Raw genomic sequence first — 12,715 nt, 5'->3', positions numbered from 1 at the left:
AAAAAACAACTTCCCGAGCTGAAAAGTATATATGAAAAGAAATAAGTACTTGAGATCAAGAATCTAGATAACACGGAGAATATTCTAGAGGTGGCAGAATTGGGAAAGCCGAACAAAATGGGTAACGGGTCAGAAAGAAAAGATCTCAGTTCACTTAGGGATCAGTTGGCACAAAAAAACTTTCTGTCCAAAAGTGCTGCTTTCACATACAATTAGTGTTCAAATGTGATCAGATAATTTTAGGGTGCAGACAACTTATTTTACCAATTCTAGTGGTTTGACCAATTCCACCAATTGGTCCGCTAACATAAAACACAAACGGATCAAGCCATTTATAAGTTAACAGGTCAAAACTGACACCTTTAATAAATTACTAAATTACAACTTACCTAAGTGGGTGAAAAAAGAATAGTTCCTGCTTCTTGCCCAACTCTCTGTGGTCATATTTTTTTGCTTCTTCTAACATCGCGATATATTCCTGCATGAATATTTTTTTAGTGATTGTAAAACATTGGGCTCATAATAACCTTTGTGTAAAGAAAAACTTCACATGGGTACACCAGTTTGCAAACATTCACATGATTGATATATTAAAGACCTATAAACCCCATACATTGATACTGTTTATTTCATAAACTCTATTCAATTTTGAATTAAAAATCTCAAGAATTAGATCACTCAAAAATTTAATTTTAATAATACATAAAGACTGAAACCTAAAGTATCGTTGGAGTGATGAAAACAAATATAACCTTGAGATGTTTTTGGTCAGGAAAAGATATCCCATAAACTCTTTGTAAGCTTTCACGATCTTTATCCCCCTTCCAGTAAGCTGCTGAAGCCTGAAGATAATTTAAAAAATTAATAATATGTAAATATGCAACAAATTCTTTATCATGATAGATAAAACCTGATTTACCTTTAAGCAAGCAATAGCTTTGACAACAGAGGTATTTGGTATATGGGGTCCACGGCACAGATCGACTAATGGACCACATCTGTAGACTGTAATAGTCTTGTCTTCAGGTAGGCTGCTAATGATTTCAACCTGATAATAACATTATAAAAAATAAGATCCATTAAGATGTGTTCCAAAGTTCAAACATCAATATAACTTATAACTATATATAATATATGTTCGATAGGAACTTTCACCTTAAACTGGTTATCAGAGAACATCTCAAGAGCCTACTCTCGTGTAACTTCAATTCGCTCGAAAGCTTGCTTTTACTGAAGAAAACATCCTTAATTTAGTGATTCGGTACAGTAAAAAAAAAAACAAGTATGCATCTCAAATTTTAAACAAAAATAATAGTAATTCATCAACTTCTACAAAAATATAATTTCAAACAATCTGTTCAAAGTGATCATCATTTAATCCAAGGTCGCCATAGAAACCATCATAGTAGAAACCCTGTTACAACAACAATTGCATGAGAAATCACATACAGGCAAGTGATAGCTCAAAGTTACTTACACAAATTTTTAAATCATATGTATTCGAGATATTTGTGAATTCTGGTAGTTGCAGGATTTTTTAAATCCTAAATTACTTACCCACAAAATGAATAAACACAAACTTACTTAGACACCCCCTGCGATATCAATTTAATCAACACAAAGTTAGCCACATATGATTTCAAGAAAAATAAAATATACTTTTATTTTCAAACTACTATAACTTACTGTTTTGATGCATGTTGCCTAAGGATAATGTCAAGAACCCTAAAAGCTTCCATTGAATTTTCAGACTCTTGACCATGCAAACCTTGTGCAATTGTCTGCATTGGAATTTTAGCAGCAAAACTTAACTCCACTTTGAATGTTTACGATTGATACTGGCAACGCATACACAAAGTTAATTAGACACCCCCTGCCATATCAATTTAATCAACACAAAGTTAGCCATTGATTTAAAGAATAAAAAAATATACTTTTATTTTCAAACTCGACTCATTCTCTAATAGTGTAACATATTAGACCTGGAATACAAATCAAGTGTTGTCACAATTATGCCAAATGGGTCAATGTTATTATTATTGTTTCTGAAGAATATCATAATAATTTAACCCGTAACATGAATACATAACTGAAGACTTGAACCTTAACAAGTGTGACCCATTTACTAATATTGTAACAAATTAGACCCAGATGCGAAATGGATCAAAATGTACCTGCTGAAAGTAACATCTTCCAAAATAACAGTAAACTCAAGCTTGTTTCTTGGTAGTGCACCAACAGTAAACAAACTCTTTTCACCATCATAAGCAAATTTTTTTCAGGCTAACTCGTTATCATACATTTTCTGAACTCGTTCCAATATAAAACAAATTGTCACCAATGAAAGAAGCTTCATAAAAATATGTATTACTTCTGCATCGTGACCTAAGTTGAGTTATAATACTAATCTAACATACACAATAAATTTATATAGCCAAAGCAGATCTCTACATTTCAGTCAAAATACAGTTTATACCTTGTTATCATCGTATAATTCTTCATTTATGATATAATGTTATTCAGGAAAATTATCCAATTTACAATTAACTTTTTATAAGGTTCTTGACATTTTACCTCCATATTTCCGGTATCAGGTGCACCACAATTGAACACATGTGGTACGAATATTATTTGGACAGCATTAGTACTTTAGTGATTATCTAATGTAATACATATGATCTTTCGATGACTTTTAGCATGTTACATGCAGACATCAACAAAGGATATGAAATTATACCTTGTAACCTGGATTCGTGTTCCCAAACAGAGCCATTAATTGATTTCAAGCACAAAACAAAATAAATCACTAACAAACAAATACAGTAAAATGTGACATTAATTTTGAACCAACATTGAATGAAATACAATGATAAGATAACAAATATAAATTACAGTTGACGAGAACGATTTTTAATTTAGCTTATAATATAGATTTCACATAGGAACAACTGCAGCACAATGTTACAATTACTATTGGTGTGTTATAGCAATAGTGAACATCTATGTATGTTTCACCTAGCTTAGAACTTAAGCTGGACACCATAACTACATTTCATTCTAAGAGATGAAACGATTATTCAAATGTGTCTGTGTATTAACATTAACATTAACATACCGATTAAAAGACATACTTTCTTAAAGATGTTGAAGCATGAAGCATAGATCCCAGATCACCTGTATTTGTAATTGAGAAGAAGAAAAAACAAGCATATATCAATCTTTTGTGATAGTTGAAGTCCTTGAGCCATAAGAAATCGATATAAACTCAAATACCTTCATTAAGCAACACAATCTTCTCATTGAGCGGTGATGATGGAACAACCCTAAATATCATATGGCGTATCTGATTTTGAAACCCCTAATTTTGTTGAAAGCTCCCGTGTTTTTCCTTAATTCGGGGTAATTTAGGGACATTATACACGTAATTTGATTTATTAGCTAATAAATGAATATGATTAATTTTGACCATTGGATTAAAGGGTAGGGTGAAGTCTTTTTTTAATTTAATGGTAATTAAAGGAGTTTTGAAAATATTTATTAGCTAATAAAGACTTTGTTTTCATGTAGAATAGAATAGAATAAAATAGAATAGGATAGGATATTATGAATTTATAAAACTACCATCAATATAAGTATATTAACATGAACTCAATTTTACATTAAGAAACCAATAAGTTTTATTTTTTATTCACCACCTAGTTTTCTGAGATCGTGCATTGCACGACATTAGTCGATAATGTTTTGATATTTATTAAATATATTACAATTACAATAAAAAAAATCCTTTATTTCTGATAACATTTATATTGAAAATATTAGTATTGAATGCTAACGCATTGATTATGAGTCCGTTCATTTGAGTGTATTAACTTCAATTGACAAATACTCAATAAAATATCAAACATGAGCCCCTTAAAAAGTTGTTTTAAAACTGATCATTAAGAATAATATTTTATGTACACATTTAATTGTATATGTACATTAGTAATCCTAGTACTCATCATTGACAAACAATTAGACAGATCCTGAAGTATTTGAAGAAAACTATGGATTATAGTTTATTTTATACTAGGTTTCCTTCGGTGATAGAAGGATACTTTGATGTGAGTTGGATAACCAATGATGAAGATCATTCTTCAACAAGTGTTTGGGTGTTCTTGCTTGGTGGATGTGCCATTTTATGGGCTTCTAAGAAGCAAACATGTATTACCAACTAAACAATGGAATCTGAGTTTGTTGCTTTAGCTACTGCTGGTAAAGAAGCAGAATGGCTAAGAAACTTGATTCACGATATTCCATTGTGGCCTAAACCTATAGCACCCATGTCTAACAATTGTGATAGTGTTGTGATATTGGCAAAGGCTTATATGCAGATGTACAATGGGAACTCTAGACACCTAGGTGTTAGACATAGCATGATTTGTGAGCTTATCATTAATGGGGTGATTTCTATAGAGTTTGTGAGGTCACGACAAAACTTAGCTGATCACTTCACGAAGGGGTTGGCTAGAGACTTGGTTGATAAGTCTGCTGTGGGGATGAGTTTAAAGTCCACATAAATTTCTGATTACAAGATACCCAATTCCCTTTTGATGAAAATCAGAAGCTGAATTCAATGTGGAAAGCTTATTTTTAGAAATTGGAGTATATAATTTTACATGTCATCCAAAGGTATGTACTCGGATTTACTGAGGTTAGGTTAAAGTTTAGCTTCTTAATAGTTCATTTGAAAAAGTGCTAGAGCAGGTGCATGAATGAAATGAACTACCTATATGAATGTAAAGTTTTGCCGCTTCAAGAAAGCTTTGAACTTTTTGCTTTGAATACATTCATGAATGGATATTGACACGTGGCTTGTATAGTGTCAGGATACCTTCAGAGTGTTTGAAAACTTGTGTGTATGTTATCTTCAGTTGTTCGAATGGGTTGAAGGGTTCAATTCTTAGAACACCTTGATTCTCGAATATTTTGAATTTGTAACATACTAAGGTGAAAATTCAATCTTCGAGATATTTTCATTTATGCATTAGTTTTGTTCTAATTTTTTATTTCTCATGTAACGAGTTGCGCTAAATTGCGGAGGATTGTTGTAAATTTAGTGTAATTGAGGGATTTAGTTTTTTCATTTGGAAATCGGTTAGGAGATACGGACTGTACACCCATCTATTGAAATAATTTCCGAACCCAGAAGCAGTTTCGTAAATTTCTTGACTTTATTAATTGACATTTACATAATTGAGGTCTATTGACATTAAATATAGTCTTTGTAACTACTTGTGGTTTACATGTATTTAAAGAATAGTCTTGTAACCTCTAATGACATTAAGGATAAACTTGCAACCACTAATTGTAGGATTAATGCGCAAGGTACAACATATAACTATATGGCTAAATTTATTTGAGCCTTCGGGGTAACACACATATACACCTAGACGTCAAATGATATATATATATATATGATGTATATATATTATTCAAGTAACGAAATTAAATTAAGTAATAATTAGTTAAGTAACTAATTATTATAATGAACCGTAATTCAATTTTAAGCATTCAAAGTGTTTGTTGAAAGAATTGTTTATATACAATATACTCTCTATCTTGCTTTGTCAAAAGGTATAACAAATGATTTAACAAAGTGGTCAAGTGTCATAAATTGTGGAGGAAATTATGATAGTGTTTCCCATTATTGATTAACAAACATTATATGTTTAATCAAAAGAATACCAAGTTGGGTACTCCAGATAAAAAGATATCAAGTATGAATAACAACTTGTCATTTCAATAATATATATAGATAGAGTTATATACCTCTAGTGTAAGATGACATTTTTCCTTGGTCATATATTCTTACTTCTATTCTGTCAACATCTCACCTTGAGAAAAGAAAAGAATTCATGTTATTACATACATCACAAAACAAGTTCATGATTCCTTTTTGTTTTTGAGACAAAACGAAATCATATACGGAGTATATATAAATATTTATTGTAATAATTTGATTATTATAATAAGTTACTTGGGTTTGGACTAGCATCCATTGACGGTTGTTTGAAGTGTAGTGTGGACTATCCAAAGAGACGATCATACTTTTGATCGTAGGTTTCTCTCCTACAATCCATTTCTACAAGAAAGGTATAACGTTTACTCACATTGTGAATTTATATATTTTGACAATTATTAGTGGTGTAATTGGATCTTGTTGGAACCGTCAATCGTGTGCATGTTTTGTAATAATAAGTTTATTTTAACTATCCGCTGCGTTAATCTGAATGAAAAGTATACACGGTTTTCCATCAGTGGTATCCGATGTGATGACCCGGAAATTTTCGACCAAATTTAAACTTTAATCTTTATATGATTCTGACACGATAAGCAAAGTCTGTAATGTTGAGTCTCGAAAATTTTGAAATTTATATTCATGTAATCAATTACCCTTTGACTATGCTCAACGATTCACGAACATTTATGTGTATATTGATATGTATATATAATATATACTTGTTAATTGAAAACACTAACAAAGTATTAGATATGTGATACTTTACATGAACACATTTTGTTCCAATATAATTTTATTATGTTTATCGATGAGATAAAAGATATTTACAAAGTCCCTTATGGATCATGTTATTGTTACGAGTCTCTGTTACGAGGCCCACGTTGATTTAAGAAATCGTTTCTTTTTAACGGTATTCGGAATAAATGGTAAAGTAATTTACAAGTGAGGACAAAGTGTCACTTAACAAGAGTTAGACATAAGTTAGTGGAGAATTGAATTTCATAATACTTGATTGATCTATTTTCAAACGTGCGAAAACGTTTTTCGATATAATAGAACTTGATTATTACGATGTCTTTATTTAAATAACGTAGGTTGGAATATTGGTTATATATATAACTTGCAACGTGTATTTAAAACGTGTTTATGTATATTAAATATATATGATTTCAAGTTAAGTAAGCGATAGTAACATCTGTTTAGTTGATTTGATTGAGTTTTAGATATGTTATGTGGAACGTTTGAGAAGTTAAACGATGGCGAATAATTGAATTATATTAAATTAAGTTCTAGAGCGTAAACGTTAGGTGATATGATAATATCTATTACTTAAACGATTTAAACTTTGAAATATAATTAGTTTTTGAAAAACTAAATATTATATTAGTAAATAAATATTTCTAAAATATATAAGTTTATATTTCTAAATGAAAATATATTTATATTTTACAAAGTGATAAAATATAATATTAATTTAGTCATAAAACGTTTTGGATTTAAGTTAATATTATTAAATATACTTTGATAAATAACGAGAATATGATTTATAGAAGTAAATTGTGAAGACCCGTCCTAATCCATCCGGACGAAGTCCATATCGAATATAAACGTTTCACAACAGTTGATTACATCGCGAGGTACTTGACCTCTATATGATACATTTTACAAACATTGCATTCGTTTTTGAAAAGACAATTCTTCATTACATTGAAGGTTGACGGCATGCATACCATTTCATAATATATCTAACTATAATTGACTTAATAATAATCTTGATGAACTCAACGACTCGAATGCAACGTCTTTTGAAATATGTCATGAATGACTCCAAGTAATATCTCTAAGGTGAGCAAATGCACAGCGGAAGATTTCTTTCATACCTGAGAATAAACATGCTTTAAAGTGTCAACCAAAAGGTTGGTGAGTTCATTAGTTTAACATAAATAATCATTTCATAATTTTAATAGACCACAAGATTTCATATTTCCATTTCTCATAAACATACGTCCCATGCATAGAGACAAAAATATCATTCATATGGATTGAACACCTGGTAACCGACATTCACAATATGTATATAAGAATATCCCCATCATTCCGGGATCCTCCTTCGGACATGATATAAATTTCGAAGTACTAAAGCATCCGGTACTTTGGATGGGGCTTGTTGGGCCCGATAGATCTATCTTTAGAGTTCGCGTCAATTAGGGTGTCTGTTCCCTAATTCTTAGATTACCAGACTTAATAAAAAGGGCATATTCGATTTCGATAATTCAACCATAGAATGTAGTTTCACGTACTTGTGTCTATTTCGTAAAACATTTATAAAAACAGCGCATGTATTCTCAGTCCCAAAAATATATATTGCAAAAGCATTTAAAAAGGGATTAATGAAACTCACACATATAAATATTGTAAAACAGTTAATAAAACATTGCATGTATTCTCAGCCCAAAAATGTAATGAGTAAAAGGGAGCAAATGAAACTCACCTAATGTATTTTGTAGTAAAAATACATATGACTATATTGAACAACTGAACAATGCAGGGTTGGCCTTGGATTCACGAACCTAAATCATTTGTATATTCATTAATACATATAATCGTATTCGAATGAATATATATATAAATTTATTAATTACATTATTTTTATATTAATAATATATATTTTTAATTTGTATGTTCATTCAAATGGTTAATATTTTTTTATAGTTATATTAATATTTTGATATACGTACTTGTTTGATATTATATTTAAAAATCGATAATTTGTTGTTGTAAATGTTTATATAAATAATATTAGTAGGTTTTATATATATATATATATATATATATATATATATATATATATATATATATATATATATATATATATATATATATATAGTTATGTGGAGTTTTAATATAAGTGTAGTATATATAATTAATATATTTTATGTACAAAATATTTATTTGCTTAAAATTGATAGTATTTGAGATTAATAAAGATAATATTAATAATCATATTATTTAATATTAATACCTATATCGATAATAATATTATTAGTAATAACAATAATAATAATTATTATAATTGTAACTAGGGTTATGTTAGCGTTAATAATAGTTGGTAATTACTTCTTATATTACCGGTAGTAACAATAATAAGTAACATTCATAATGCTTATTAATAATAATTCAAATACTTAATAATGATAATGATAATAATGATAATAATAATAATAATAATAATAATAATAATAATAATAATAATAATAATAATAATAATAATAATAATAATAATAATAATAATAATAATAATAATAATAATAATAATAATAATAATAATATCTTAATCATAATAATGATAACTAATACTTATCTTAACATTAATATTAATAATAATTATAATACATGTGATAATAATAATAACTATAACTAATGATAATAATACAAATAACAATAACAAGAATAATGATTAATAATAATAATAGTTCTAATAATAAAATGATACTTTACTTAAATAATATAATGTTAATAATAACAATGTTAATACTAATAATAATGGTTTTAATACTTAATGATAACAATGATCATAACAATAATGATAATATTGATAGTAGTAATAATAGTTATATTAGTAATCTTTATTTACATGATAACAATTTTAATTACTAATACTAGTATTAACAATAACCATAACAATGATGATAACAATAATATTCTTAATACTTAATAATAATAACAATAATAATAATTGAAATAATAATAATAATAAGGAATAACAACCTTTGAAGAAAGTCACAAAAAAATGTCACTGACAGGACTCGAACCCGCGACCACTCTCTCTCGCTTAACACCTCAAACCGTTGGGCTGTTGCCCATAATCCGAAATAAAACAGAACCACAAACCATTTAACTCAATGTAACCTGTTTTCCTTTGTTCATCTTCTTCATCAATCCTAATTCTAGCCAAATCAAATCGACAATTTTTCCCAGTTTGTTTATCTCTTCAAATCAACACCGAAACGCTTAAATGTAGTTGATTGAATTAATAAAACAAAGAAAGAAGAAAATAAAATAAAAACAACAGCTTCTGCCTCGTCGCTGTTTATGAAAAAAAAAATATATATTTCTAATTTGAGATCGTTTTTCCTAATATTTATAACATGAAAGGTATTGCAAATTATCATTAGAATCTTTATATTTCGTTAATTTTAACAGAAATATCACAATGATTACCAATTTCATGATGAACAAAACTTTGACTTTTTAAAAACAAAACTTTGACTCTTCAAATTCGGGTTCGGTTTAGCGAATTAAAACTTGAGAAATTGAAGAAACAATCACGATGTGATTTAGAACCCTTCTACATTTCTACTTTTCTTCAATTGTTTTTGAATTAATTTAGAGGGTAAATGAGTTCGTGGTTTGTTTTTGAAGAATATGAATTGTTTCATTTGATTTCTCCCTTCTCTCAATACTCAGCAATGAATGTAAAATAAAGAGATGAAATTTTATGATGATATTCGACTGATTGATTATATCAGACAGGAAGATAGCAATTTGAGGGTCACGAGTTTAATAGGGAAAGAAAAAGGAGCAAGGAGATAGGGATGTAATGGAGATGGATAACAACTAATTACCTAATATCTATATCTGTTATCTAATTTTTATTTATTTTTATTTTATTTTATATAATATGGTATATTAATATTAATATTAATAATAATTATATTTTCATTAATAGTAATAATAATAATGGTAACTATATCCATATTATATAATGACTTATAACTATTTTCTTAAAAGAATAGATATTATAAATTTTTACATACTATTTTTATAAATTACAATATACATATATGTATTAAGATATATATATATTCTATATATATTAACCCACAATTGTATACATAAGTATTCGTTATTAACTAAGAAAAATAAAATTGTGTTTTTCTAGATAAAGTAATCAAAGTTTATATATATATATATATATATATATATATATATATATATATATATATATATATTTTAAAATACTATTTCTATAATTACATTTTAAATTACAAAATTTTTATTTTATATTACAAATTATCTTACATTATTAATTCTATCAACTAAATTGTATATTATGATTTCAAGTCATATGAAGTATGTATCCATATATATATACATATTTATTTACAATTCAATGTTCGTGAATCGTTGGGAATAGTCAGAGGACAAATGTATTCATGTAACAAATTCCAAAAATTTTGTGACTTAACATTACAGACTTTGCTTATCGTGTCGAATTCGTATGAAGATTGAGTTTAAATTTGGTCGGAAATTCCCGGGTCGTCATAGTACCTACCCGTTAAAGAAATTTCGTCCCGAAATTTGAGTGAGGTGGTCATGGCTAACAATAAAATATTTTCATGACACATATGATTTGATAAATAGAGTTTTATCATAATTGATTAATATAGATAAAATGATTCGATTTTTCGAAGAGTACAAGTGACGCTATCACAAAAGAATGAAATGAGTAAATGAGATTCATCTTAACCGGTGACGTGGTCACGGTTGATTTTAGAATTTAAGGTGCGTCTTAACTTTTGACGTTGCCTTGGTTAGATTCCGGAATTCAAGGAATTTAAAGAAAATCTTCGAAATCTATAAGATTTGATTTTTCGGTGAGTAAGGAATTGAAGATCTTTAAAATTAAATACGGTGATCTGCCTCGATTACTCTGTCTGATATTTCCATTATAAATTAAACTCTTTCGTTCCATTATTCTCACCATTCCTATACTCAATTCCCATACTCAAAAGATTATGAAAATGCTTAATCCAATTCTAAACCCTGATATTTTCCTAATTATCATTTCTGTCATCCTTCTTCTCAATCTTCCATCAAAAAATCTGTTTACTTCTACTATTACCTTGGGGTGATACTATCCTTAATTATACCGTATCTTTATATTGCTATTCGTATTAATATCCATAGTTTGTAACTTATGGGTTGTTGTTGGGTTTTATATCTTTCCTTATATTTCGATGTCTCTACTTCTGTCTTTCTGTAATCATTGACACCCATAGTTAATACCCTCTCCAATTTACTGTGATTTATACTCCCATTGATATTTTGAAGCTTCATGCTTTTATTTTCTTTTCCCGACTTTAAGTCAAACGAGATATGGTCCAGAATTTGTAGATATGAATTTCGGAATGAACATGATTAATGCTCCAGGAAGAAAATTATAATGGCACGATCTTGATTTGTCAAATTACCAGAATCACCGAGAATAGAACTATCAAGAATATACTATCTTGATATGTTCAGAAGTTAAGAAGAATGAAAGAGTTATGTAACATGGCACATGATGACGTTATAATCTGTGAATCATCACATCCCACTAGAAACTCAGCATGACTTGCGGTAATATAATCACGTTGATCAAGTGTCATTATATTATACTAACTCATGCATCCGTTCCCAACACTACTTCAATAACATTCATATTTTAAGCTCGAAAGTTTACAGAATATAGAAACTATCAGTTTCTATATGATATAACTCTGATAGCACGAAGAGATTAATGATTTCAGGTAAGAATAGTTATGAAAATATCTTCAGAAATATAAAGGATATTTATAATGAAAGATACGATGATATCTTGGAATTTCTAATATCGATGGATGATGAAGAAGATTTATCCGTAAAGGTTTAGATTCGGAAGCAGGGTATTCGCTAAAGATTTCATCAGAAACAGAATCATTTGGATTCTTTGAAGTCAAACTTATTCTTTGCGATTTGTCCACGGCGTTCTTCATAGTTTCGCATAATCTGCTTTTCGGTACCAAATTTTCTATTGAGTGTTTCCAATATAATGATACACAGGAAGCACGAAGAGGTATATAATTTCGGACGAGAATATTTATGAAAATATCCTCAGAAATATCGAAGATA

This window comes from Rutidosis leptorrhynchoides, chromosome 1 (assembly GCF_046630445.1).
Source record: "Rutidosis leptorrhynchoides isolate AG116_Rl617_1_P2 chromosome 1, CSIRO_AGI_Rlap_v1, whole genome shotgun sequence".
In the NCBI taxonomy this organism is placed as follows: Eukaryota; Viridiplantae; Streptophyta; class Magnoliopsida; order Asterales; family Asteraceae; genus Rutidosis; species Rutidosis leptorrhynchoides.
Note: the sequence above shows the minus strand (reverse complement) of the source record.